Source organism: Lithobates pipiens, unplaced genomic scaffold (assembly GCF_037356315.1).
Source record: "Lithobates pipiens isolate NorthernLeopardFrog02 unplaced genomic scaffold, aLitPip1_a1.2 Scaffold_25, whole genome shotgun sequence".
Lineage (NCBI taxonomy): Eukaryota > Metazoa > Chordata > Amphibia > Anura > Ranidae > Lithobates > Lithobates pipiens.
In genome coordinates, this window is record NW_027507787.1 from 150,296,994 (window position 1) to 150,302,993 (window position 6,000).

Below are 6,000 nucleotides of genomic sequence, written 5' to 3' on the forward strand. Positions count from 1 at the left end.
GATTGCAAGAGGTCTATGCTCGAATGCGTGCTAGTAATAAGTGCAAGAGATCTATGCTCGAATGCGTGCTTGTAACGATTGCGAGAAGTCTATGTCTGGATGCGTGCTTGCAACGATTGCAAGAAGTCTACGCTTGGATGTGTGTTTGCAACGATTGCAAGAAGTCTGCGCTTGTATGTGGAGAAAACAGCGAGACACGCCTAAACGAAGCTGTGTTTCCCTTTTGAAGGCAATCTATAATGAAATGAGGCCGAGGAGCAAGGCCCCCCGGCAGGCATCCAAACATTGAAGAATCAACTGGACCCAAGCCGGGAAGCGGTATGTGACAGTGAAATGAGAGAACCTGCCATGACAGAGATCCGGATCGCCATGCCACAACTTGCGACCGAGCACGAAACGGATTCTGGAGCATGTACTGAAATTAGGCCATTCCTGGGGCACGCCGAGACGAATTTGGTACACCGATGTGACTATTCGTACCGGAACGTGATAGGTGAAATGAAATGAAAAACCCATGACAAAGACAAGAATCAGGGGACGAGCCCTTGAACCAAACAGATGAATCCTGTCTTTGGAGCATGTACTGAAATGAGGCGTAGCAGCTGGGCACACCAGAACGAATCGGTGCATAAGGAATGCGACAGGATTCGAATTGGTGCGTAATAAGTGACATAAATGATATGCCATGACAGAGACAAGATTCAACGACTGGACTGATGGTTACAACAAAGAATCCGTCTCTGGAGCATGTACTGAAATGAGGCGTAGCAGCTGGGCACACCGGGACGAATCGGAGCATAAATAAACGCAACAGGATTCGAATCGGAGCGTAATAAGTGACAGAAATGATATCCCATGACAGAGACAAGATTCAACGACTGGACTGATGGTAGCAATAAAGAACCCGTCTCTGGAGCATGTACTGAAATGAGGCGTAGCAGCTGGGCACACCAGAACGAATCGGTGCATAAAAATGCGACAGGATTTGAATTGGAGTGTAATAAGTGACAGAAATGATGTCCCATGACAGAGACAGGATTCAACGACTGGACTGTAGGTTACAAAGAATCCATCTCTGGAGCATGTACCGAAATGAGGCGTAGCCGCTGGGCACACCAGGACGAATCGGTGCATAGAGGAATGCAACAGGATTCGAATTGGAGCGTAATAAGTGACAGAAATGGTATGCCATGACAGAGACGAGAATCAGGGACCGTGCGTGAACCTGCGAGTGATTCAGTCTCTGGAGCATGTACAGAAATGAGGCCGAACCCTGGGGCACTTCAAAGCGAATCGGTGCACCAGAGGTGCGACAAGATTCGCGCCGGAGCGCGACTAGTGACAGAAATGATTTGAAACGGTAGAAATGACTGGGAGTGAAATGATTTGACATGAGATAAAATAAGATACATAACATAACTGCATGAATGAAGAGACATATATTCGAACTGGAGCAGACAAAGCGAAACGTGTGGACTGCTTGCCTTGTCGTAACAAGCAGTCGGCTGTGAGTCGAATGATTCGACCGATACTAATAGAAATGCTCGGGCAGACGAATGGTTTCGAATGCCGTACCTGCGAATGAATCGCCTGACGTGGCGTAATCGAACGTGTCGAAAGTGACAACGACTACATCGAAAATAGAAAATAGTGACATGCGTACGAGGGCCACAGTAAAACATTCGATTTAAAAGAAGCGAGCGGGTCGAGAGTACAGGGAATGTTGATGGTACATCGAAAAACATAATTGAAAAGGGGATGCCGAAGCCAAACCTGCGACAGCCGGCCCAACGTGAAACGACAAATTCGATGGGTACGACGACACTCCGACGGCGAAACCCACGGACGCTGATGTACGGGAAGACGAGTTGTCAAGACGGGAACGAATAACGCGGGAACTCACGAACAGGCTCACTGCATCTGGGCTGGATAGTCGGCCCTTGATGTCTGACGTATCAGATATCGCGCACCGGAACCGACGAGGAAGATAGGCGAACGGGCTGGTTATATACTCCACCGGGCTCCTCCCATAATTTCAGGCCACCATACTGGCCTTTCTATATATATATATATATATATATATATATATATATATATATATATATATATATATACTACACTATGGAGACTATAATTTCTTTCCTATGAGGGATAAACTGAATCTTTCCTGAAAGGCTCCATGGCAGCATACGTGTGGGTAGCCCCGCCTCCACGATTACCCAATAGGACCCAACTCCCATAAATCTTTGCTCCCGGCTATTATCAGTGTTCCTTTTTTGTCCTCCCCAGTAGGACCAGATGGTTTCTTTCCTGGAAACAAAACTTCACGACGATCGATTGGCTGATTGAGAATTTTTCCTCCGATAGGCCCTGACTGTTAAGCAGGGTATGAAGTGTATTTGCAGAGTAGCGCTGAAGAAAGGATTTCCTACCTGAGTGCGCACTGTCTGTGTCCCGTTGCTATGGGTGACCATTATCTGCTTGGAGGTGCGGCGTGTGTGTCCCAGTCCGTTCGGCCAGATGATCGTTGGTGGAGTGGTGAGCCTTTTGTCTATCCATGGCAGCATTGTATTTGTGTGTATTTTCTCCTTTTGTTTGTCTAGCGGTCCCCTCTATGCTGTTTGCGGTCGCTTCCGCGTTCCAGCAAACCTCTCTCCTACTTCCGGGTTATGCAGGCGTTCTGCGCATGTGCGAACCCGGTGTGAGACCGAGGCTTTGTTCCCGCGCATTGCGCGCGAGCGCCTCGCGTCTGACGTCGGCAATGACGTCATGGGCCCCAAATTTAAAAGCCTTTGGAAGCTGTCAGAACCCTGGGAATGTTTGCAGTAGTCGCAGCGACTTCCCGGGGCTGTCAGTGCGGCGGTTTAAGGTAAGAGCATGTCCCTTAGGCTAGGGAAATGCTTACTTAAAAAAAAAAAAAAAAAAAAAATGTATTTTTTTTTTCTCTTTGGTTGCAGTATTTCTTAAACTGTTGGTTTATTTTGGAATATGGACGCCTTACTGCCTCCTAGTGGCCAGCCCGCTCATGTTAGGTAGGTTGCTAGTATTCATGTTTTTTTTCTATATAATGGAGAGAGTTTTTGGCATAGGTAGGATTGACTGTGTATCTTTTTCTCTCTCTGTCTGTTTTATCTTTACAGCCCTTCTGGGTCTGATCCACAGCCTAATACCTCTAGACGCAGTGGATCATCAAGATCACACCGCCATAAATCCTCCTCAAGGTCTAGCCAGCATAGGTCAAGGTCTGAACAGCGTGACAAGAATTATTCTCACCCCCCTGCTGCTCACTCCAGCAGGCATACGGAAAAATCATGCTGGGGGTGCAGGATGCCTGTTCCATCAGACAAATCCTTATGCGATCACTGCTTCTCCAAAGCTGCAGATGAAAGGGATGGTGCAGACCAGCGTTTGGAGTCATTAGTAGGACGGGTTGTGAAGGAGTCCTTGCAGGAGAGGGACGCTCTACAGCTGTGTGAATCCCCGTCAGAATTATTGGCTCCTCCAACCGGAGAGAACCTATTGCAGGAGACATGGGAATCCTCTCAACCAAGTCGCCTATCTGCTCCCATCTCAGACAGTGAATCTGACTGTGAGGATCCTGGTTTAGGATTTGACTATGGACTGGTGCCTTCATTGGTCAAAGCAGTGAGAGAGGCTCTGAAGTGGGAAGACCCTGTTACTTCCCCACCAAAGCAGAGAAAATTCTTTAAACAGCTCAATAAGGAGCGACAATATTTTCCTTTCCTTTCAGAGTTAGGTGACATTATCACCGAGGAATGGAGCAAGATGGATAAAAAGGGTTCCATGCAGTCAAAAATCCTGAAGTTATACCCTTTTAAAGAAGATGTGAAGCACCTGGAGTCAGCACCACTGGTGGATGCAGCGCTCATGCGTTTGGTGAGATATGTAACCCTACCTTTAGAGGATACAGTATCTTTTAAAGATCCTTTGGAAAGGCGGATCGATTCAGACCTTAAAAGGATATACCTGACTTCTGGAATGGCTTGCAAACCAGTGCTTGCAATGGCAGCGGTATCTAAGGCCATAGAATCCTGGGCTGATTCCGTAGAAGAATTCCTGAGGGGTATTTCTATTGAAACAGCCAAAGACTCCCCTATTCAAGAAATCAGGATGGCGTCTGCCTTTTTGGGGGAGGCATCTATTGATGTTATTCGCCTGATATCTCAGGATATGTTAGCAGCGGTCTCAGCACTAAGCTTTCTCCAAACAGGCCTTGATTTACCTTTAGATATCAGTTCATTGAGAGTCCAAGCGTCGGCTATTTCAGCCTTTACGGGTATTTCCTGGGCAAACCATGCACTGGTACGACAATTCTTCAAGGGAGCTATCAGGCTCAGACCCCAAAGAAAACCAAGATTTCCTAAATGGGACCTCCCTTTAGTGCTGGATTTTCTTTCAAACCTTGGAAAGGATTCTACAGAACCTCTGTCCATAAGGGATCTCACTCTCAAGACCATCTTCTTGGTAGCTATAACCTCAGCCAAGAGAGTTTCTGAGATTAGGAATCTAGGTTCGGAGGAACCTTTTCTGACTTTCTTTCCAGACAGGGCAGTATTGATTCCCATGTTGGGATCGAATCCCAAAGTAACCTCGGTCTTCCATGAGAATCAGGAAATTGTGCTTCCCACTTTCAAAAACTCAGAGAGTCAGGATGTTCATCCTCTGGACGTAGGACACGCGCTTAAACAATATTTGGAAGTCACAGCTCCTTTTAGACAAATAAAATTTATTTTTGTTCTCCCTCATGGCAAGAATAAAGGATTGCGAGCTTCGGCTAGATCTATCTCTACTTGGATCGTTCAGATCATTCAGAGGGCATACAGAGCAAAGGGCTTGGCTCCTCCTGAGGCATTAACGGCTCATTCAACACGGAGTATTTCAACGTCGTGGGCAGCTTCTCATCATGTGGCGCCTGAAGTTATTTGCAGAGCAGCCTCTTGGTCTTCCATTAATACCTTTGTTTCTCATTACTGTGTAGAGCCAGCGGCTCTGTCTTCTGTTAATTTTGGTTTGCAAGTTTTGTCGGTTGACAATGCTAAATAAACTTTTGTTCTTTGCTCGACATTTTGCCCACCCGGGTGTGTTTGGCGAGTTATTTCCCACACGTATGCTGCCATGGAGCCTTTCAGGAAAACTGAAAATTTATATCAAATACTTACTGTAATTTTCCTTTCCTGATAGGCTCCATGGCAGCAGGAGTTCCCTCCCAAATGTCTGGAGTTGGCTAGTTACGGAACACTGATAGTAGCCGGGAGCAAAGATTTATGGGAGTTGGGTCCTATTGGGTAATCGTGGAGGCGGGGCTACCCACACGTATGCTGCCATGGAGCCTATCAGGAAAGGAAAATTACGGTAAGTATTTGATATAAATTTTCAGTTTTTTTGGATATGAAAGACTACAACGTATATGGGCCAGAGAGCTGGAACTGCATAAGGCTGATTTAACCACTTGACCACTGGGCACTTAAACACCCTTAATAACCAGACCAATTTTCAGCTTTCGGTGCTCTCACATTTTGAATGACAATTACTCAGTCATGCAACACTGGACCTATATGAAATGTTTGTCCTTTTTTTCACACAAATGGAGCTTCCTTTTGGTGGTATTTAATCACCGCTCGGTTTTTTATTTTTTGTGCTATAAAAGAAAAAATACAGAAAATTCTGTAAAAAAATGAATTTTTCTTTGTTTCTGTTATAAAATTTAGCAGATTAGTAATTTTTTCTTCATAAATTTTGGCCAAAATTTATACCACTACATATCTTTGGTAAAAATAAGTGCAAATTGGTGGATATTATTTGGTCTTTGTGAAAGTTATAGAGTCCACAAGCTATGGTGCCAATATCTGAAAATTGATCACACCTGAAGTACTGACGGCCTATTTCAATTCTTGAGACCCTAACATGCCAGAAAAGTACAAATACCCCCCAAATGACCCCTTTTTGGAAAGAAGACATTCCAAGGTATTTAGTAAGAGG